We start from the raw sequence: 24,529 nt of genomic DNA on the forward strand, positions 1-24,529 counted from the left end.
AACATTCCCTAGTGCTGTATGTGATTTGTAAAATCATTTTGTACCTTGTACTATACTAGTAAGAAGAAGCAGCCCATTGCTTATTAAGTGGTTGGTACTTTGTAGAAGTCATCTCTCATGATTATCACAAGAATTCAGATAGGTTATGGCATTTTCTCAATCTTGTAGGGAGTAGAAATGAGGATGTGTGTGTGTGTGTGTGTGTGTGTGTGTGTGTGAGAGAGAGAGAGAGAGAGAGAGAAAGAGAGAGAGAGAGAGAAAGAGAGAGAGAGAGAGATTCTGAGATCCTGACAGTTGAATACTATGTAGACTAAAAGGTGCCTTCTTCCTCTCTCTCCTTATTAGAGTAGCAATGAGTGATTTAATTCAGATAATCCCTAGAAAATAAAAGTAATTGATCTTATCAAACTGAGCTAAACCTGTTAAACTAGCAAATGTGGCAGGATTTCTTTTTAAGTAATTTAGTTTTGCCTTCTACAGTAAGCCAGGTAAGAGGGTGCCCTTTATAAATGGAGGAAATAAATATTTATAAATGGGGGAAAGATATGTTTCACATAAGCAAATATTACATATAACCAAATCTTCACTTATGAATGCCAAAAAAGATAGGGTGCCATATTTATAAAAGATAAATATCTTTTTTTTTAATTTATTTTTAAATTTATTTATTTATTTATGCCTGTGTTGGGTCTTCGTTTTTGTGCGAGGGTTTTCTCTAGTGGCAAGCAGGGGCCACTCTTCATCGCGGTGCACGGGCCTCTCACTATCGCTGCCTCTCTTGTTCTCTGCGGAGCACAGGCTCCAGATGCACAGGCTCAGTAATTATGGCTCACGGGCCCAGTTCCTCCACGGCATGTGGGATCTTCCCAGACCAGGGCTCGAACCCGTGTCCCCTGCATTGGCAGGCAGATTCCCAACCACTGCGCCACCAGGGAAGCCCCAAGATAAATATCTTCTAAAACTATTTTATGTTGACAATTATGTTAGACCTAAAGAGGAAATTAGAAGTGATCTAATGAACTTTCATAGCATACACATATGTTTAACTATAAAAGAGGTAAACTAATGAGCTAATTTTGATATCATACCCATATATTTAATTTGAGATTTCTATTAATATATCTATATATACACACAGGTGTCTGTACATACATTTTTTGAATCATTACCTTCCCTTCATTTCTTCCATTTAGTGCCAAAATAGGTATTAAATTTTTTTCTCCTCCCATAACCACCATCTAATTCTGAATACCTTTTTAACTCTCTTTCTCTCTCTCTATTCCTTTTCACAACTTTGCCAGTACCTGTATCCATACCTGCTGCTTGACCATCTGACATAGCCACTAGTTATTTCCTTTACTATTTTTATTTTATTTTCTCTCCCCCAAAGTTCCTTTCTCTGGCTAACTTTTCTCCTGTTTCTTCTCATTATTGAATTGGATTTTGTGTTTCCATTGAATAAAAATTTGTTCACAAATAAACCAAGTGAGTCTAAAAGAGTGTTTTGTTTTAATTTTTGAAGTAAATTATTTGATTTACTACAGGGTGATTCAAGAGGGAGAGAGCACAAGAAAACATGTAAACAGGCTCAAACAGAGGTTCCACAGGGTGTTAGTATATTATATTATTTCAGTCTTTTCATGATAGAGGGTTTGTTGTCATGAGCACCCATGTCAAGCAGCCAGAAAAAGAGGAGGAATGGCTGCCTTAAAGTAAATCAAGAGATAACAATAAAATTTTTCTGTTGCCTGGTGGAGGTGTTTAGGATGTGTTTTCTTTATATCTTCATCCACCCTAATTGAGAATGCTTTAAAATTGAATGACTAGCAGTCAAAATGTGTTTGCTTCAAGCTGAGAAGAAAAATGCTGGTGTCTCCGCTTCCAAACTGATTGCGCTTTGTACACAACTGACAGCTACAGTCACTTTGAGTGACTGATAAGTGGGAAGCTTTGCCACTTATCAAGGAATGCAGGCTGAAAAGAAAAGGCTGGAGTCGTTTAGATGCTTTGGCATGTTCAAAATAACATCTTACATCAGTCAGACTCAGAAGCACTAAAAGACATTTAAAGTGAAGTAATGTATATAGAAATGTGGTATATGAGTATATGTGTATGGAGAGAGACAAAAATGATTCAACAAGCAAATAGCTGCAAAGAGGTGAAAGAGAAAGCACTGTAGTTAGGGGTCAATATTTGTGAAGTCAATCAATGGTTAAATAATTTACACACATTTGGTAAAAATTTACCCTTAGTTTGAAACAAACAAATTTAAAAGTACCTAACTATAGGTCTCCACCATTATTTACATAAGCAACTAGCTTTTGACCAATTGGATGCCTTGAAGCACCTGAATAATAAAAATGTCATCCACTTATATAGATAGTGAGTTTTACCCTGAGGAAGAATCCCAATTCTTACTCCCCCTCTTCTCCTCTTGTGTAAGTAATTTTTTAAATATACATTTTAAATGTTCCGTTATATCTAACTTAGCGTGATTATATAATAAAATAGAATCAGGGCATGTTCTAATTTTAAACATAATTTTGAGACTATGCTAATGAAAGAATATACAGATTCACTATACTGTAATTTCCACAAATAGGAATTTCTGAAAATGACAATTTTTTATACTCGGTTATTAGGACTATATATACAGTGCATGTATATCCTACTCTAAATTTTCTAGGACATTCATATTTCAAATATTTTCTCTGTCTATTCACATGAGTTATCCATTCTTTTATACTCTTTGGATCCCTAATAAGAGATGCAGTATACCTCAGTGATTTTAACCCTTTTGCTAACACCGTTCTGCCTATTTAAATAACTTTGTTTCAGTTTGAAAACCCATAAATACACTAGTTTTTGTCAGGCCATGTGTCCCAATTTTAGGTTTGGGGATAAAGTCACAATAACAATAGCCATGGTTAATTTTTCAAACTTCCTTGCCTTGAGCCTCTGTCTTGGAAGACTAAATTTAATGTATAGTCTTTTGATTATTTAAGGTACAGCCAACTGCATGCTTGAGGGGTGTAATTATGAAACCTGCAAATTATTTCACTCTTCTCAATTGCTGTAGGACTGAAGACTACTAACGTTTACATCATTGTAAAAATTTGGGGGTATGTTTGAAGATAATTATTTGAATGAGCAGGAAGAAGAATGTGTTAGGACTTTATGGCCTTCAGACCAGTCTGTGAACTGCTACAAGTCCTTGAAGAGATAAGGGGCTTGCTAAACCCGTTTCAATTCAGCTGACATTCTTTTTCACTGCAAGAATTTCTTGATGAAGAAAGAAATTTGGTGGTTTATATCCTAGTACAAGCTCCTGACCTCACAAACCAACACCTTGAGCAGTACTGAATTAGAACTCTTTGATCAATAAAATATTAATATAGACAAATAGTCTTTAGAGATAACTTAATCCAACTTGTTCTTCTTCAGTAGATGGAGAAAGTATGGTCCAGAAATGGTAAGGGCTGTGCCTAAGTCCCATGTAATTAGGTGTAGACCCTGATCTCTTAGTCCTGATTGATCATGTTAAATAACCAAGATCTGAAGCATTGATGAGCACAAAATGAGCAGCAGTCCTGCAGAGCCCATAAAATTCTATTTATTACTTTATCTGGAATTTGAAACAGATATTAAATCTTTTGCTAAAGAAATTTGGAACAACATTTGAATGGTTCCATGAAAATTGTAAATGACTCATCACGCAGGAGAGAACAATTAGAAAATGTTCATCAAATTCTGATTCACTAAAGTTATCAGTATATCATTTTGAGAGGCATACATGCAAAACTTTTTTAACATATATTTCATTGGCTCATGATGGTCTCTATATTTTTAAAAAAATGATCATTTTTACAGTGAGCTAGTGTCTCTCTGCTTGATCCATTTTGGATCAAAATTTATAACATCGTATCTTCAGAGTTCATAAACTAAAGAAAGGAAAAAATGATGTTCTAGTATGAAAATAATGTCTGAATGCTTCTCTAAGAAAAATATTCCTTTGATAAACAGTAGCTGAGGCTCTTTCAAAGTAAAACTGAAATATTTTAAAGGACCTCTTTGATTTCTAGATATGTTTTAAAAACCTACATTAGGGAATGAATATTTTGACACTGGAAAATATTTTCCCATTATGCAATTGATTTTTCTTTTTCTCTCACTGTAAAATGATGCCCGTTCCCCAGCCTCCCCATTTAGGGTATTTGATATACTTCTATCATTTATTGAAAGCTTTATCTTTCAGTCTCCTATAGTTTTAAAAAATCCTCTTTCTTTTTTGTTCTGTAACAACTGCTTCATTCATGTAAGGAAACAGGAAAGAAGATCTTTCTCTAAAATCTTTATCCCTTGAGACATTGAGTGAAGTCTCTTTTGTGATTAAAAAAGGCTACTGCTCTTAAATGTGTTACAAGCGTAATCTTGATGTGTACAAATACTTCCATCAACACATCATTACTTTAAGCTGTCTTCTCTTTAACCTGTCTTCTACTACCTTATATCTTTTTTCTTCTTTTCTGTGCTGTCTCTTACCCAATTGCTTTCTCCTCAGTTATTCTCCTGCTTGTGACACAGACTCATTCCTAGACAACAGATCATCTCAGTGAGAATTTAGGAGAAAGAACACAATGCAGAAATAAGTACCCATCAGATGTTATTTTGTAAATACATACTTAAAAAAATTAGTATCCCAGTAGCATGAAAATGTTAATAATTCATATAGTTGTAGGCGAGTTTAGATATCTTATGAATCTCACTTCTCACAATGGTATCATTATATATTTTATTTCTCTTATGTGGCCACTGTAAGATATAATGTCAATACATGTAAACAAAATCCCACCTTGAGTAATGTAACAATTAGGTTTTCATCCATCTCTGTGCTCATTCATGTCATGACACAATTCAAGTATCTGATGATTTTCTTCTTGCATACAGTCATAATCATAGAAATAACATAAAGGTCTATTGTAGGAAAAAAGTGAATGATGAAGCCAATCAATGGACATTCTTTGGTTATTGCTAAATTAAAGGAAATCATGATCACAGTGTTTATAAAGTGTATTAATGAAGTTCTCAAATGTATGCATGCTATTCCTTTACCCACTTCGTAAGGATTATTAATTATTAATGCCTTCTTATGCTAAGATATGATAGTATTTTCATTGTGCCTTCTTTATCTGACTAAATCCTCAGAACTTTATGTTTTATTTAGGATGGGAGAGAGGTACTCTTCTGTAAACTTTTTTAGTACCATATTCAGAGCCACATGGAATTAATCTCCTTTAGTCCATCTCCTCCATATATCTTTATTTAATGGCATTTTTTTGCATCCTTCTTTTACTTTTTCATTTTTTTATCATTTGATGGATTTTCTTCATTTTGAGACTTGATCAGGGGAAACAGAACAGAAATATGGAAAAAAAATCCTCAAATTAACCCTAAGTTTGATGTTTTATGAGTTTTTTGATACAGACTAATATGCAATGGCATAATACCTGAAAAATGGAGACAGGAAGACTTAGAAAGTTCAAAATTATCTGAGTTTTCACAGGAAAAGATGAAAGGATTAAATATTGTTTCTGAAAACATTATATTTTGCAACCATCCCAGTTCAATTTAGATCAACCTTCTGTCATAATTCTGACAAGTCCCTGAAATTATGGACCCTAAGACATTGAACCTGCTTGTCCAATCTCTTCTTCTGGTTATAAAGATTATGATAGGAGTTTTACAGCCTCAGAATGAAACTGAAATGCCTACACGAAGGAATAATTTTTGATTTTTAATATATTTTCACTGTGAGTATTCTAGAAAGTTCAAGGAATGTGTCTATCCCAGAATAATTACCCCAGTTCTTTTTTTTTTAACTCCCTCTAATTACTGACTTCTACTATTAGATTCGTATCAAAAAGTGATAATATACTAAAAAATTCATATTTTTTCTGTTTTACATCTCTATCCCATAAACACATTTACGGCTTTGTTCCTTTTATTGATTCCTTTGCATAAACATTAAAAAAAATTAAGTATCTTGAATTTGAAGTGTCTTTCATTTTTAAACGTTTTAAGAATGCTAATGACATGTTTGTTCAATTTTAGTCTTTTCCCTTAGTAACAACCATTCAGACAATAGGACAAACATTATAATTTACTTATTGGAATCACAAAGGAAAAACTCATCAAGGAAAGATGTGCAAGGTTAGGTAGACATCGTCCCCCAGTGCCATTGATTGTTCCGATAACTTGAAAACAGCTATGAGCCTTTTCTCCTTATGATACTGCTTTAACTTAAAGGAGAAACAGAAAATAACCTCAGGATGTGCTGCAGTTATTTCATTACTACTTGTCCCTTCTTTCCACCTTGACCACTATTATGTTTTATTCCATTCTGGCTGTGTTGAGCTATACTAAATGTCAGTGGGATATCTGCCCACATCATCTGTTGTTATGATCTGGTCTTGCCCATAGGGACTCATTCATTGAGGCTCTCTTTTTACAATCCTACATACCCATAATTCTCTCCTTATGAGCTGGTCTCAATAAACATGATAGTGAGAAATACTACAGGCCTCTTTTCTTTTCACTATTTAGTAGCTTTCTAAAAGGAAAACAGGAGCAATTAGGTAAGGATACAAATGCTTGTCATTGGTGGGTAGTAACTGAGGCAAAAGGAAGAAAATCAAGGTTGAAGATGGATTAAAAATTACGAAATACAGATTATATTTTCTAAATACTTTAATGCATAGTTTATAATTCATTATAATGTATGAAACTAGCACAACTGGATTTTTTTGGCCTTTTAAAGTCTAGTTAGAGTGTTTATATATGTCTTTATGCAAAGTATAAGGGACCTCAAAGTACTATCAATTAGGTAGGGATCAAATATCCCAGATACTGTGCTCAACTATAATGAAGATATTTTTATCTTCTTTGAAACAATGCTCACACATTACTAAGATTTTCAAAATCCTGTGGGAGAAAGCCAATAATATAATTTCATTTACTGTAAGAGTATACTGAGACAGTAATTGTAGCTATTTCAAATCTTGAAGGGCCAAAGTAAATTAGGGATAAGAAACATGAAGAAAAAAGCAATGGAAAATCCAGAGGCCTTGGAAAAGCAAAGAATAGGAGTGCAGAGACATTTCTTTGAATGTGGGGATGCTGGTCATATATTTAAAGAAGGGGGACATTGAGAGGGCATAAGAAAACAGCCTGGAGGAAGAACAGTGGTCTTTTCCTTGAAAGGCTATGGGCTATACCTAGACCATAGGATTTAAAAACTGGAGACTTTACTATTTTCTAGGTGTATGGCCTTGGACAGTCACTGATTTTCAGCTTCATCTGTAGGTTCAAAATTTTAGTACCTCTCACATGATAGTTGAGATAAAACAATCAAATAATGTAAAGCGAGTGTGCCTTAAAATTTGTAGAGCACTGGAGCAAATGTTTTTGTTGGTGGTAACCTATCTTCCCTTCCTCTGCTTCATATCATTACTCTGAACTTGAAATTTAAGGAATCAGCATCTCAGAAGGTATTTTGTTTGTTTCTTGTTTGGTCCTCCCCACCTCCAGATGGAGCAGAGCAAGAGAGAAAAAGCAGGAGAATTAGGGATTTTCCCTTCAATTGATATAATTAGCTTTAACTCATTAAAATACATAGTAGTATATATATATATATATATATATTGATATGGTATCCAAACCAGTTTGCTTGATCACAACCCCATCTCCCAATGTTATCCCTTACACCACAGTTCATTATCATACATATAAAGTAATAAACATGTCTGCCTATTGTCCAGAACAATGGACAAGAGAGTTATCTGACAAAACCATTAATGATTCCAAGGATCTGTTTTTCTTTTCCTTTATTAATAACAGTGAATGCTAGCTTTCAGTATTTTTACTGATTTACATCTCTGAATTAACTTTGTCCTTTGTCAAATCGAATTCAGGTATCAGCCTACTTTCTAAATTTTTAAATTAATTAATTTGTATGTAAGCACACTAAATCACATGATTTATCAAAATTTAATTTTAGTTTCACAGTGGGTCACAATATCTTCTGAATGTTACAGAACTTAAGGTTCCTCCATAACTTTGGATTCAAAATTTTGGTAAGCTGGCAAATACTAGAATCAGCCGCATGAAGAATGTAAATCAGTTTTTAGTTATGGAAGTTTATCAAGTCTCTGGAGACCAGGAAATATTTAAGCTAAGTTCAGATTTCATAAGAAGTATCACTAAAGATAATCACGTTTGCATGATTGATAGTGGGATGAAAGTTCTTTAACTCTTAGCTGTTTTGGAGACCGAGCATTTCTTTGGAGAAATGACTAGGCTTTCCACTTAACATCACTTATTGGACTCTGTGCTAAGTAGCTGCATGTCTTACCACTGATATTTCTATATGGAATTCATTCTTTAGAAGGACCATATGGGAGCAGTTGATTGCTTCATCACAACTGGGACTTGCCTCCAGCTGTGTCCAATAACGGGGCATAGCTGGAGGCAAGTGCCAGTTGTGGATCACTACTAATGTTGTTATTGGTCATAAAAATTAGGTACTTAGCGTAATAATGGGATCTCTGCAGAGCAGAAGAATATAATTTCTGTCTGACCTTTTAAATGTTATTGAACTATCATATAATATAATATTAATATAGGTGCAGGTTATAACTGTTTTATTTCATCTTAAATATTAAGTTTCTGAATTTGTTAGTTTACTACATCCTGTGTCACTAATAAGATGGTAGGAAATGAAGAGACTCAAATTTAGTTATAAATCACAAAAAGACTACTTTATCAGTGCCCTCATGGGTTGCTTTTTTTAAAAACATTGAAAACCCTATGCTTCTCAAAGAGACAGTTAGCAATTGCAAATATTTCCATGAAATTCCACTGTATATTAATTTTTGACATACAGTTAATATAGATTTCTCCCTACTGATATACTGATAGATATTTGATCAGAATTTTATAAATAAATGTTTGTATTAAAAAATGAACTTTAAAATTTGAGTGAAGCATTTAAAGAATACTTACATTGACTATCTCTTGAAAAGCAATTTTTTCGAATATAGGCCATTTCTCACTATATTTTTTGCATTTGGATTTTTATATATATTAAATTATCTCAAAGTGAGACATACTTATATAGAAAATTATATACAGCTGAAGCCATACTGTTAAAAATTAGTTTTAAGTATTTCTAACTTCAGTAGTAACTTATGGTATAAAATAAGGCTGAACAAATATATCAACCGATATATTTTGTTAGTGAGTGGTACTAGTCATAAAACAAAATATGTACTATTCATTCCAATTAATTTAAATACAGAGAGAGAGTGAGAGAGAGAGAATGTGTCCCTAACGCTGTTAGTGGAACTTGAAACCTAGAGAAGGACCACATAATGCCACAGCTTTCACGATCAGATAATACTGATAGAGTTAACATCCTAGAAATCCTCTAGGGCCGAATTAATAATGTTAGACTCTCTATATCATCCACAACTGCAAGAAATTCTGCATACTTCAGTACTGTATTTTAGGGAAGTAAAATTGTCATTCACTAATTTTAGAACTGCTGTTGTGTTAGTGTCATAGGCCTGCCATAACAAGTTCCCACAAACTTGGTGATTTATAACAATAGAAATTTATTCTCTTACAGTTCTGGAGGCCATAGTCTGATATTAAGGTGTTGGCACGGGTGTTTCCTTCTGCAGGTTCTGAGGGAGGGTCTGTATCACGTCTCTCCCCTAGCTTCTGCTGGCTGCCCAGTATCCTTGGGGTTCGTTGGCTTGTAGGTCATCACTCCAGTCTCTGCCTCCACCTTCACATCTTCCTCTCCCCTATGTCTCTGTGTGTCTCACATATCCCTCTGCATTCTTTTGTAAGAACACGAGTGTTTGGGTTTAAGGCCCAGCCTGAATCCAGGATGATCTCATCTCTAGATTCTGAATTTAATAACATCTACAAAGACCCTAATTCCAAATAAAGCCACATTCACAAGTACCAAGGGTTAGGAGTTGGACACATCTTTTGGAGGGTTACAGTTCAACCTAGTACAGCTTTAAGATTGTTTATACATTGTGCTATAATTATTTTGACTATTAGATATATTGTTTCTTTGAGAAAGTGATGAGTATTGAAAAGAATGAGTACATGACTGCCAGGAACACTGTCAATACATAAAACTGCTTTATCATTCCAGAGATATTTACATTTTAACTTTTGGTCAGACTGCATAGTTGTTTTGCAGTGTGGCTGGAATTTGTAAAGACACAGTATTATTATTGAGTGATATAGATGGTAGCACTCTGAAGTTAGCTTCAGAGGACTTTGGTTAAGTCTTGGCTCCGTCACTTAGTAGCTGCATAAACTTAGAAAGCTGTTTAAACTTTTCAAGTTCCAGTTTATCCATCTGTAAATTCATGTGTACAAGTTCGTAATTAACGATGGTTATTGTAATCATATGTTTCCTCCAGGTGGACTCTGACTGCTTGGTTTGTCCTGAGGTTACAATCAGTAGACCTCTCGTACAGCTCGACTGCTGAGCATGTGGACGTTGCCTAAGGGTCATTTGTACCTAATCCATGTTTGTTCAGCTGATGAAATCAGTACAGATTGCCTTCATGATTAAGAAATTTTAAAATACCAGTTTTACATATTTTTTTCTGTATTCTTATCATCATACACTAGACTCCTGACCGTCTGGAAAGAGAATTATGTATCACTTTGGGCTGTGTCTAATATGATGCCAATATACTTGATGAAATCAGTCAGATTTTTAAATAAACGATTGTGATTGACTAAGCTTTTATTAACAGGGGTACCTGGTGTATTGACATTGTTCTGACATGGTTATATCATAGGAGAGGTGTGGGGAAAATAGCAAGGACTCATTAGTCAGATAGAACAAAGTTTAAGTGACTGCTTTGCTTGTCACTAGTGGTGTGACCTGAGCAATTCACTTCCTCTCCTCATGTCTAAAATACAAGTGATATATCCTTGTTTCAGTTTTTTTATAATTATTATACATAAATTAAAGTACCAAGTTAGTTAGTGCCCAGCTAACAAAGGTGCTTGATAAATGGTACTTAAAAAGAAAATATTATTAGTATCTATATGGTGAAGATGATGATTATGATGAAAAAATAGAATTTCCAGTAAAGTGATTTGTTTTATTTCATTTTGAAGTAAGAGAGGATTTGTCATATTGTGTTAGGACAATTACTTATCAATATAATTTTTTTTTTTTTTTTTTTTTTTTTTTTTTTTGCGGTACATGGGCCTCTCACTATTGTGGCCTCTCCCATTGCGGAGCACAGGCTCCGGACGCTCAGGCTCAGCGGCCATGGCTCACGGGCCCAGCCGCTCCGCGGCACGTGGGATCTTCCTGGACCGGGACACGAACCCGTGTCCCCTGCATCGGCAGGCGGACTCCCAACCACTGCGCCACCAGGGAAGCCCCAATATAATATTTTAAAGCCTTCTAGGTCTGCTCTTCGATTGCAATTACTTCAGGTTCCTATTAACATTTTTCTGTTTAGTTTTGTTGACCTATAGCTAATATTCCATCTTACGATAGGCTGTATCAAGTTGATCAGCATATATTTTCATAAAATGCATGTATGCACAGGAATATATATAATACATCAGAGGATACAGAAATATTCTTTTAATCTCAAATTTATTAGTAAAACAATACATTTTTTGCCTCAAAGATCTACAACAGATGTATGCCAACTTTGTTGATTTGTTATACATACATATTCAAATGCACAGTTGTTTTCTTTGTATAGACACACACACACACTTTGTTGCCTATATTTTAAAGTTTGACAAATATCATACCAAAAACAAGATGCGAGAAGTGTTTGTTAATTGATGGTGCTAAGTTAAAATTGTATGAAGACTATCCAACTGTATTGTGTGATATGCATTCTCTTATTGGTTTATTTTCTATTTGGGGGTGTAAGTCTTTATCAAGGAACAGAATTTTCTTAAAGTGACACATGATGATATGTCACAGTTTTAAAGTAAACATAACAAAAAGGCAAAATAGAAATAGGCTCTCTTTGAAAATAAAGTACCTCTTTTGTTTTTGTTCTGAGAATAGTACATTTATACTTAAAAGAAGATAGAACTACACACTTTGTACATTTCTAATTTTAAGGACTCCCTGAACTGGTGGATCTATATTGAAAATAATGTTTTTTTTGGTTTTTTTTTTGCGGTACTCGGGCCTCTCACTGTTGTGGCCTCTCCCGTTGCCGAGCACAGGCTCCGGAAGCGCAGGCTCAGCGGCCATGGCTCACGGGCCCAGCCGCTCCGCGGCATGTGGGATCTTCCCGGACCCGGGCACAAGCCTGTGTCCCCTGCATCGGCAGGCAGACTCTCAACCACTGCACCACCAGGGAAGCCCGAAAATAATGTTTTTAATAGCATATGATGCACTGAAAATATCTCAGGCAAAATTCTGTACCACATATAAGAAACTGTTTGTCTAAGCCAATAAAGGACTCTTTTTTTTTTCCTTTTTCCTCCATGTATGAGTGTGTGTATGTGAGAGACACAGAGAGAGACAGAGAGAGACAGAGAGAGAGAGAAAATGTGTAACTTCTTATCCTGTAATAAAACCAGGTATTTTTTGAGCAAGTCACTTTGTCCATCAAAAATACCATAGAAATTAATACTTTTGGTCTATTACCAAAATTACAGGAGAAAGACCTAAAACTTTCCATCCTTTCTTCACTTCAGACTGTTGAAATACTGGACTACTCAGAAGTTCAATTTAAAATTCATTAGTAATAATAACAATATAATTAATATTTTGCTGTAATAAAATTTCCAAAATAATCCAATTTCCCATGTCAATCTTACATCTAAAATATCGCTATGATTATATTGATACTATGGGCATTTAGTATTCCTCATACCGATTTAGTTATTTCCCTTATATAGGTCACAAACAGGCACAGAAACACAGACGCTTACATTCCACAACTTCTAAACCAGTATCATTACATTAGGAGTCCTGTTTAAATTAGTGATGTAGGAATGATTTCCTTATTCCCTAACTCCGAGACCATCTATATTTACTTTCATGGGAATAGAATTAAAGTTGCTTTCTTAAGATTTTGATCTTATTAGGGTACTTATTAGTACTTCTGAACCATAAGAATACTGCCGTATGAATACATCTTTCATTTTCTTTTTTGTGAAGCCTGAAGAGTCTGGATGCACTAGAGGATTCTTCTGTAATTGGGCTTCCAGTAGGAGTTCTGAACCTATTTTTTAAATTCCTAACGTCATACTCTTTGGGAAATAGTGCTGGACTTAGCAAGGAAATGATTCTTAGTCTTAGTCAATGCAGACAGGCTTCCGGCTCTATGAAATGATTTCCATGATGATGGTATATGTTGAAATGGAATGTGATGTATATGATGGACAAGCCATGTATTAACATTCTGTCACTGAAACATCAGTCATGGAGATTATATGAAGAAGTTCTAGTCTTTAAGATTTGTGGTCTAGAAATAGCTAATGATAAGAATTCCAGTCTTCTAATCACTTAACTTCAAAACTTTGAATTTATTTTTGATGTCTCCCTCTTCACACTCTGCTTTGTATACTAATGTGAGTGTATTGATTTGCCTTCATGATACCCTTAAATCTTTTCTTGTTTCCCCTTTCCTGCCTTAGATTCAAGTTCTCATTCCACTCATCTCTGCAATGGCTACCTTTTACCCTCCAATTGTCTTTCTGCACTTATGTCAGATCAGTCTTCTTAAAGAAAAACTCTCCTGATGCCCATCCCTTGCTCAAAAGTCTTTGACAGCTCCCAACTCTCCACAAGATTAAATGGCTTGTTACTAGCCTGTCATTCAAGACCCTCTACCGTATGGTGCTAGCTTACTTGTCTAACTTTATTTTCACTTATTTCCTTTTATGAACTTGACGATCCAGCTAACTTAACTATTCGTCACACTTTAACACTCTCTGGTTTCTGTGTTTTTACTCATGTGGATTCCTTTTCCTGTAATAGTATTCTCTATTCCTTCTTTACATGCCAAGAACAATCACATACACCAAGACCAAATTCACACATCCTCTTATCCATAAGTAGTCCCCTAATCTTCCTAGAAAAAAAAATTCTTCTGAACTCCTGTATCATTTACCATTCTATTCCTCTTTTGTTTTCTTACTCCTTTCTACCTTGTGTTACACTTGAGTGATTTTTTTTTATATTCTCTCATTGAAAGGGGAATCTCAATAGCGTCTTTGTGTTTTCACAACATATATTTAATTCTCTTATAAGAATATTAATTGCTTGATAAAGACATCAATTAAAAAGAATTAAAAGATCTCAGCTTTGGGCTTCCCTGGTGGCGCAGTGGTTGAGAGTCTGCCTGCCGATGCAGGGGACACGGGTTCGTGCCCCGGTCCGGGAGGATCCCATGTGCCGCGGAGCGGCTGGGCTCGTGAGCCATGGCCGCTGAACCTGCGTGTCCAGAGCCTGTGCTCCGCAATGGGAGAGGCCACAACAGTGAGAGGCCCGCGTACCAGAAAGAAAAAAAAAAAAAAGACCTCAGCTTCCTCATCTATAAAATGCTGGTATAGATTTTTAAAAATCTATCTCTAAAACTCAGTAATGCTTTAATCAAATCTTTATTATCAGCAACATTCTCAAATTGGTTTTTTAAATCTGTATATGTGCAAATTAATTTTTTAGTCCATTTCTTAGGAACAATGAAATAGTTGCCTATTTTTAAATACTAGCATCATTATGTTTTTAAAAAGTCCCTAAAAGAAAAGTGTAACCTTAAAATGAATAAATAAATGTTTAATTATTTTATTTTTAGGTTTAAAAAAAAGTCCAGAGCTAAAATTCAAACTAAAAAAAATGAAATGATCGTACAGATTATGAGACTTAAAAAAAGTTAAATTGTTGCACGTAGTCATCGTTCTCTGTTTATTCTACTCTTATGCCTAGTGTAGAAGGCCCTGGCCTATTCAGGATTCAAAGTTTCGTGACACTGAGTCCTCCCTGAAGCCAAGCTAAAGCCTTACACATTTAGTCTGACTCATGCTCCTGAAACCTAGACTAATTTTTTCAGGGTGGCCAGGACTAAGGAGATCAACAGACAGGAATTTCTGCAGTTTGCTTTGGTGTTTAGAAGTCATCTTACAAGTTTAGTCCTAAGCTTGGCCTCTCTTTTTTTTAATTTTAGTTTTTTAAATATTTATTTATTTATTTGGCTGCACTGGGTCTTAGTTGTGGCACTCGGGATCTTCATTGCCACGTGTGGGGTCTTTAGTTGCAGCATGTGAACTCTCAGTTGCTGCATGCGGGATCTAGTGCCCTGACCAGGGATCGAACCCAGGCCCCCTGCATTGGGAGTGCGGAGTCTTAGAATTGGACCACCAGGGAAGTCCCTCAGCCTCTCTTGATATCTAGTGCCTGCTAAAGATTGAGTGACCTAAGACACAAGCCTAGAAGCAAAATAAACCTATCGATGAAACGTGGATGCCAAGACAATGAATAGGCTTTTTCATTAGGACTAAAGACAAGGTTCAAGCTGGTGGCTAAGGCAGTAGTTTCAATAGAATAAAACTTAAAGCTGGTTGGTCCTATAACCCTACACAGGTTAATATTTAACTCTTTATTTCATAATTGCACATAAAGGAAATCTAATTTCTATTACTGGCCACTTGGACAGCATAGAGAATTTTTTAAGGCCATGAGCTAAGTTAAAATATCTTAAAATACATGTATTTTAAGCATAGATATATAGTCTGAAGTGTGATTTGTAACCATATCAGTTGTGGATTATATAGATATTTAGAGAGATATATACATCTAGATACATATATAGATAGGTATATCCTCTATCCCATTCTGCAACAATTTCAAATATATTAATAATTACATTGGATTAGGGCTGAAGTACCAAACACCCACCTAAAAAGTAATATTGCTAAAATGCTAATGTAACACTTTATTAAATATAAAAGCTCCCAATTTTTAGTGTTTTCAGGCTTTTAAACAGAGAATTTTCAGCAAGAAATTTTTAAATACTATTTATTTGAACCTTTTTATATTGACCTCATGTGTTTTAACTTAAAAGTTTAGCGCTATTTTGAATAAATGTATTTTTCTTCAATACTAAAAATATTCAGAATAATTTGTCATTATATAATTTAATTTTCTTCACTTATCATAAAGTGCAATACATTTTGTTCCTCTGTAGTAGAGACTTTCTGATTTTTGATTAGTACTAGGAGTTATTTTGTAAACTACATGTGGCCAGGCATTAGACATGCTTTCATTTTTTAGTCCATGCTACCCAATCCTGTAAGAATTTATCTGCATAACTAGGTAGTACTTATCCAGCAATTGACTAAATATCTTATCTGTGGGATTTATGTGCATCCTAATAACATTTGGTCTTTAGTTTCAATAGTGGATATAAATACTAAACATAATATTTCATACCAGAGCCAGTAATTGGGAAAGATCATCACATGACCATAATTTATACTGTTTTATCTAATTTTATGGCTGACTCATATAGGTTTTTTTTCCCTCTCCGCCTTTTGTTTACTATATTCCAAATTGTTTTTAAACTGTTACACAGGGGATTATGTCCCTTGGGAATGGTCCATTACATTTTGAATATCAGTGCCATTCCAAGTTATTTCAACCATGGCATTAATCTCACTTAAAGCAATAAAAAGCAAATAGTGGTAAGAGGCAAGATGCATAAAGCATTACTTTAAACAGTTAAAAAAAAAAAAAAGATGTTAAATGTTCCCTCTCTAGGAACTCCTGCAGCTCTTGATACATTTGTGTGCAACTGAGCAGGAGAAAAGTAGCAGTGGGATTATTAGTGGAGAGAGAAGCTTACAAGGAACATGAAAAGGGGACTGGTTCGCATTCTGGCTCCTTTCTTCCTGCATGCAGTTAAAAAGAGAGAATCATTTAAAGGAGCTCCTGTAGAACTCCCTTTTATTGGTTTCTTTTCTTACGTAAAGTTACCGACAGGTTCATTTATAAGGTGATCTTGAAGGTTGTTTCACTGTCACTGAGCCACAGTTAAGGTGGTTTGTAAAGGGAACCACCCAAGTATAAAGATGCCTGGTAGGAAAATAAGGCCTTTATACAAAAAGAGCAGCAGCCCATCAGATCTTTGCTTTTCAAACCAGGCAGGTTCCCCCTTACAAAGATTAATTACAGTCAGGTAGAGAAGACAGCGTTGCTCTGTGTGTGTGTGTGTGTGTGTGTGTGTGTGTGTGTGTGTTTCCCACTCTAACATTAGAAAGATAAAGGGTGTGATTAGTGTGCACAAAGCCTCTGATCAAACCAGCTCAGAGGTTTGTGACAGGCAGTTCAAACACTTTATGGATCACTGGTGCTGACAGGTAGATCACACAGGCCTTAAACAGATGTTTAGTGAGAAGATGAATGTGTGAGATCTCAAACGTGCAGCGTTCTTTTACTTGGCCATTTTAGTCTGTGAAGAATTAGACATTGCTAAAGAAATCTACTCCTTTAAAAAGGATGGAAAAGTTACAAACAAGCTTTCATTAAATCTCAGCCTTTCTCTTATCAAGATTTAATACAGCTTGGATTTGAAAGTTACCGAACTTTCTGCACGAATTGATGAATATGACCACACTTTATCTTATAGTTTATGAAATGCCTATTGATGAGTTTATGAGTGTTTTACCTCATAAGCTGTATTTGAGAAGTTTAGTTAGAATAGGTAGGATATTCAAAGAAACTTATATTTGGCCAGAAATCAGAAATGTTTAAGTAACATGTCTTTTATACTCAATACAATTTTGAGATAATATTGGATGAAAAAAATTCAAACATGTATGCTTAACTGAATTTCCGTAGTGAGATGTATATCATTAACAATACTTTACAGGTATGTATAACTAGGAAATGCTATGAATGCTTTCATTTTCCTTCTTTGACAAGAAGTAAAATACATATGTGTGCATGTATGTGTATACGTGTGTATATACCCCAGAGATGAATATGTAGTATCACCAATTATTTTATTTCATTACTATCACAGGGGAATGTGGACCTGAGATTTCTGTGAGTTGTAGTAATATGTCTTGTTGGTGGTAACAAGCTTGCCAGGTGGCATTATAAACTTCCCTGACATTGTTATTGTAGAATCATACAAACGAGTAGAAAAGAATATTCAACTGATCTTGGTACTTTTAATACCTTAAGGCCATGGCTTGATGAGAATGGCCTTGTAAATTCTTAGGAAAACATTTATACATGACTGGAAAAATAGGGGAGAAGAATTTATTCTGCATAGCTGGCACTAAAAATTGTAACTGTCATTGGAATATGACAATTTTTCAACTCTTTCAGTATTAAATTCAAGTTAAATAAAATATGGCCATCAATCTTATCACCATTGATAGAAAGATTAGCGAACTTAAAAGAAAGATTCGTGAACTTGTAGGCACAGAAAATTATTGTGAAATATTTTACATGAAAACATTTTAAAACTAGTAAAACTTTATACAGATACAAAATATTAAAAAGGAGAAGGAGGATAGTGAAGCAAGTAGAAGAGGAAAATAAGAGGTGGAAAGGGGCAGAGTAATAGCTGTTTAATGGAAGGAGCTACGTAGTTCTGCCTACTGTATCTATTACAGTACGATCTGAGACTGCCTCTTAGAAATCACATTGTATGAGTCTTTTTCTCCCATTTCCCCAATTTTTAGTTGTATTGCCAAAATCACTGAAAATCCAAAAGTATCTTTTATGTTGAACTGGTATTTACTGAGGATAGTATGTTAACACTCACAGATAATAAGAAGATGAATGTGATGCGGTCCTCATTCCTGAGGAGTTTAGATTTAGGGGCAAAATATGCTTAATAGTATTGGAACTTAAAATTGTTTTGAAATATTTCTCAAACTATATCATGATGTGTGTGTGTTTCCCATGAAAATTAGGGGGAAGCGCTTGGTATATAGCTCTCAAATATTTCGTATGAAAAATTACTTTGTCTATCCCCTAATTTAATCTGTCCAACTCTGTGCTAAATTTCAGTCACCTTGAAGGATCCAGTTCTGCTGTAGTTGAATTTTTAGTGTCTGGGATGTCAGACAGGAAACAGTCTTATCTCATCTCATCCTGTTCTTCAGCTTTTTCACTCACTGATTATTTCTTTTCTTAAAAAAAATAAAGATGTTAAGAGTTGTTTGTAAGCAACTTTCACAATTATTTCTTACCCGGAGTGTGGGACTGCCTGTTTGAATGTTTCCAAGAAAGTATTGTTCTGATGTGACAACAGGTCAGAAAGACTCTGCATTAATTACACTAACATATGGTTATTAACAGATTCTAGCTCAGGGAGCAATACTTTACAATGTTATCTTCCACATAGTCAGATGTTAGCCATATTGTCAGTGCTGGCAGCTATTGTTTCACTCATTTACTTCACAGAGCTAATTACTCCCTAATAATAACTTTACCTTGGAGTTTTTCACTTGCTTGTGCCAGCAAACCTGTTCACACTACATATGCTAATTATTGGCACTTATTCATTATGTTAAGATAGCTTTAAGTTCAAGCTGTGCAGCCTGGCTTTCGGTATGGAGCCAGCTGGCTGCAAAGTTCCACCTTTTTTTACTAAAGTCATTAAAAGTTTTAATATGGGTCCATCTTGTTCTCTTTACAAGATTCAGTCTTTTAGGAATTCAAATGAATGTGCAGCTACCCGTGGACAATTACAAATTATAAGAAGAAGGTCTTTGGTGTCTGTGAGAAATTCTCAAAGCTTGCACTTGTTGTGGGCTTCTCTGTTAGATTAGAAAAGATGAGCAAATTGTTTTACATTTAAACTATATGGTCACTTTACCAATTTGATGACTCTATACACAAACAGACATACATGTATATACGTACACAGGTACACACACACTTACTCTCTTTTTGGTTCATTTTCCTTCAGAATAAGTTTAACTCACTGGTGGTATTTAATTTATGAATGTCGAAATGATAGAATCTGGAATTCTACTGTTTGTGTAAGATCCTTTCTCGTGTTTTTTCCTTTCATTTCAAGAGACTTAGGACTACTGCCAGGGCCAAAGACTGTCCTTGAACTCTATTCAGGATTCCCCTTGATATCAGGAGGAGTTTTAAGTGTTGTTTCAGTCAAAGTAAAAAATGGTCCTCTAGTTTTAATGAACAAATAGCTTCATTTGGTTCAGATCCAAATATAATTAGTCACTAGTACCACTCAATTAAATAACCCAACTTCGATGTGTATGAACTGACGTGGATTTGACCTTTTTTAGGTGGTAAATTTGGGGCGGAATCTTTTGAGACCTAGAAATGAATATATACTCGGGCACAAACTTCATCTAACTTAAGTTTTTGTCTTAAAAAGATAACTTTTAAGATTCAACCGTCTGATCTTCACCTTAGCTACGTGAGTCTCCTTCATCTTTTACGTTATTTATATTGTAAAATAGGCACCAAACACAGGAATCCTGAATATACAGGTACTTAATAAAATCTGGTGGAGGCGTATATGTAAAAGACAAAGTTAGATGATATGATAGATATGATATCTATATCATAGATAGATATGATAGATATGATAGATATGATAGATATGATATCTATTTCAACCGTAGGCAAAAGCAAGAGGCTTGGGTTATGCTCTTTTCAGCTTTGTATTCCATTAGGGTTATGCTCTTTTCAGCTTTGTATTCCATTAGGTGAATCTTTCTTCATTTTTTTCTCCTTAATATTTTCTATATTTTTGTTACTTTAGTGATTTGCTACTAGGATACCCATGGATAGTGTTCATTTTAGTCTATGAAATGCCAACTGCCAAGTTCCGGCATTTTCAAGGATTGGTATAATTTACTGTATTTTGGGGTGGGGAGGGGATACCTGACAGACAGCACATCGAGTTAGAAGAGGAATGGAAAAGAATGTGAAAATCTTTCAGTTTCTACCTACCAGGAGTTCCACATGAGCTGCAGTAATGGCTGGAGAGAGTCAGTACCAATTTCCAGGATGTTGAGAAGGGGGTTGCATGTCCATACACATCCACCCTTGCCAGAGACCTAAAAAATGTTTTCACTGGAGTAAAACCTCTATTAAATGTCTTGTTTATATTTTAAATAATTATGTGATAATATGGTTGGCTGATGAGAAAATCAGGTACTCATGGTTGAAGGAATTAATAATTAATTGCTAGCTCTAAGTACTCACCCAAGTTGGGAAATAAAGACTGGGTTTGAATTTAATATTATGTTTATAAAGACTGACAATTCACTTGTTGACTTAATTCTTTAATATATGAGTTATCCATTGCTCTGTTCATGATGGAAAGAGAAAAAGAGTTTGGAGAAGGGTATAAACAATGTTAATAAAAACAAATTAGCTGCAACTCAAGAAAAGGATGCTTTTTATTTTTAAAAAAGTTTTCAAGAGACTCTAAAATTCCAATTTGTATTTGTCATTGCTAAAAAGATTTTTTTTTTTTATTTTACTAGGTTTGTGTGAGATAAGAAAACATGTCGTTACTGTGATCCATGTTTGGGCACACACTGAGAATAACCACAGTTTCTTTTCAAAGTGGTTGGAAAGTTTGATTGAAATAAAATAAAAGTATACTTGCAATGTTTCAGAACTGTAACTGAGGTAGGCCACCTTGAGGTAATTTAAAAATATATTTGTATAGAATGAAATTACAGATAAAATAATGAAAATAGTTCAATGAAAATAGTACATTTTAATTTTTAAACCATTAAATTCTCCATAAAAATTTATAAGGCTAGGATATATGTAATATGTTTCTATTTGAGGGTTTTGAAACTTTTATTAACTATCAACCTAATAAAAACATTTAAAGATACATAAGTAGCCACAGGGGACTAAGGAAGACCTCATTTGGGCTGTCTTCTGGGTAATCTAGTTTCATGCTTTTTTATTAGCTTGAGTAATTTTTGTCACCTTGATTCTTCTCTATATGTTTATAGAAACCATTAACCCATTCTCTACTTCAGAAAGGAAAAAGGTCTGATTATTTTTTTACCGTCTCTTCCACGTTTTGACATTTAAAATTACAGTTTTCACCACCAAAGGGAAAAGAGTTTTTCTGGAGTGCTTGTGACCAGGAGAGTATGCTCAACTGTTGCTCTCCTCCATCCACTCACCCCAAATTGTGGGGCTTTTTCCTGTGGCTATTTGAAGGAACAAGTGCTCACAGGCTCTTGATGCACAAAAGAACCCGTTTCTGGATAAAAATACTTTTTAATTTATTTCTGTACTTAGGGCAATTAAAGGAGAAATCTCAAGAAATTGATATAAGAAAAAAATATTTAAGGTGAGTTCAGAACATAGAAGACCGCGTTATAAACTATCACAAAAACTGGGCTTCCTCTGGGACCAAATACCAATACCAACGTTAGGATCAGAAAATAAACTTTGGCTCACCCGGGAGGTGGTGGAGCTTAACCTGAGACTCCCTCATTAAGCTTAGGTGAACTTTTGCTATTATAACCAAAAAGAAAAAGAAAACCCAAACTTTAGAGATATAAACTTCACTCATGTTTCTGTCCATTGTGTGTCAGCAGCAGCTTTGCTCCATATTCTCTTCCATCCAAAATCAAGACTTAAGGAGCATCTCTGAGTTGGGACATGATAGTCTAATAACAAAGAGGAAAAGTTAAAGCAGAAAAATGCAAGGGCTCTTAAAGTTCTGCTCAGAGTTGTACCATCATCTCCTCTCATGTTTTATAGGCCAAAGCAAGTCAGATGGCCAAGCCTGACGTCAGTCGTATGAAAAGTAAAATTCTCCTGCAGAAATCCTGAAAAATAGGGCACCGACCATTTTTAAAATAAACTCTACCACAGGGCCTCAGGTGTTGAAGTTCAGTTGTGCCCCTGAAAACCTAACGCTCAAATAAACAAACACTCTCTGGAGGAAAGTAATTTAGTTACTTTCCTAATTTAGTTCCCCAAGATTCCCACAAAGTGAGATTAAAGAAACACATATCGCAAATTAAAAATTGCAGAACACACAAAGCAGCAAACCAGAAAGAATACTGACGTGTTTAGGCCTACCACTCCAAGGCCTTCAGTTATTGGAAATATCACATAGACCATATAAAATAAATATGCATGAAATGCTTAGGGAAATAAATACTGCAATCATAAAAAAGGACAAGCATCAAAAATGCTCAGAAATTAACAGAAATGTTTGAAAAAATGCAATAGAAATGAAAACTATGATAATCAGTATTAAAAATTTGATAAATGGACAGCTTCTGGATTTTCCTTCCAGGGGCCAGATTAACCATGCCACCTCAAACATCGAGAAAACCAGACAAAGTATATGAAACAAGAGTATTCAGACATTGCACAGTGGCAGTTCAGTGTTCCTTGAGAGCAAGGTACTGAATGAGGAGAGCTCCATGAGTGTCTCAGCTTTCTGCCTGGAGAGAGAGGGCACCCAGGCAGAACCTGACAATCTTTCTGGGTTGAAGAGATAGAAAGTGGGTTTTAGGAATACCTAAAGGCAGATAAATAGATATATTCACAGGACAGAGCACTGGGGAGGATAGCTTGGCATAGGGGAGAAAATGGGAGACACAGACAGACTCATTCTCTGGAAAGCTGCAGAGGGTTTTTCTGTCAGGTCTTTGCTGAATAGTGATTAGTGCATATGTATGTAAACTACTGAAGCCAGGTAAGGAACCTTTGAAAAAGATCCGTCAGAAATGGTAATCCCAAGTTCTTACAAGTGGCTAGTATATGTTGTGTTTTTACCTGCCAGAATGGAGAGACTCCTAACACATGCAGCATTGGGTTGAGACTTCAAGAAGGGTATTACCTTAGTAGTGGAACCAAATTAATTTTAGGCTGACAACTATTCTAAACATGACCTAAAAAAAGGTTTAAAGTAAGACTTGAAAGGATCAAATTGTTTCAAACTTAGTAAACTGCATCCCAGAATAAACCCAAAAAGTATTTAATGAGATTACCAAAAAAGAAAAAATTCAGAATATTTGTCATCCAATCCAAATTTAGCATGCATGTAAAGAAGCAATAAAATATAACATATAATCAGGAGGAAAATCAATCAATGAAAACCAAACTCAGAGTGGTACAGATGTTAGAATTAATAGACAAAGATGTTGAAACAGCTATTACAAATATATGCCATATGTTCAAGAGCATGATGAGAAAATGAATGGAAAATATAAAAAAAGTTAAAGAGTGTACTTTTAGAGATGAAGACTACAGTATCTGAGACAAAAATAGGCTGAATGGAATTAGAAACTGCAGAAGATAAGATTAGTGCATTTAAAGACATAGCAATATAAACTATTCAGAAATAAAACAGAGAGAAAAAAAATTTTAAAATAGAGCACCAATGAGCTGAGGCATGGAATAAGGGGAAGTATAGAGTATTTGAAGAGTAATGTGCAAAAATTTTCAAAATCTATC

General features: G+C 34.9%; 1 protein-coding gene across 1 annotated transcript in view; it reads left to right on the forward strand.

The window, feature by feature from the left end:
• Positions 1–24,529, forward strand: part of SOX5 (SRY-box transcription factor 5) — a 963,387-nt gene that overhangs the window by 779,855 nt on the left and 159,003 nt on the right. The window lies entirely within an intron of this gene.

The sequence above is a fragment of the Lagenorhynchus albirostris genome, chromosome 11, assembly GCF_949774975.1.
Source record: "Lagenorhynchus albirostris chromosome 11, mLagAlb1.1, whole genome shotgun sequence".
NCBI classification, from domain to species: domain Eukaryota; kingdom Metazoa; phylum Chordata; class Mammalia; order Artiodactyla; family Delphinidae; genus Lagenorhynchus; species Lagenorhynchus albirostris.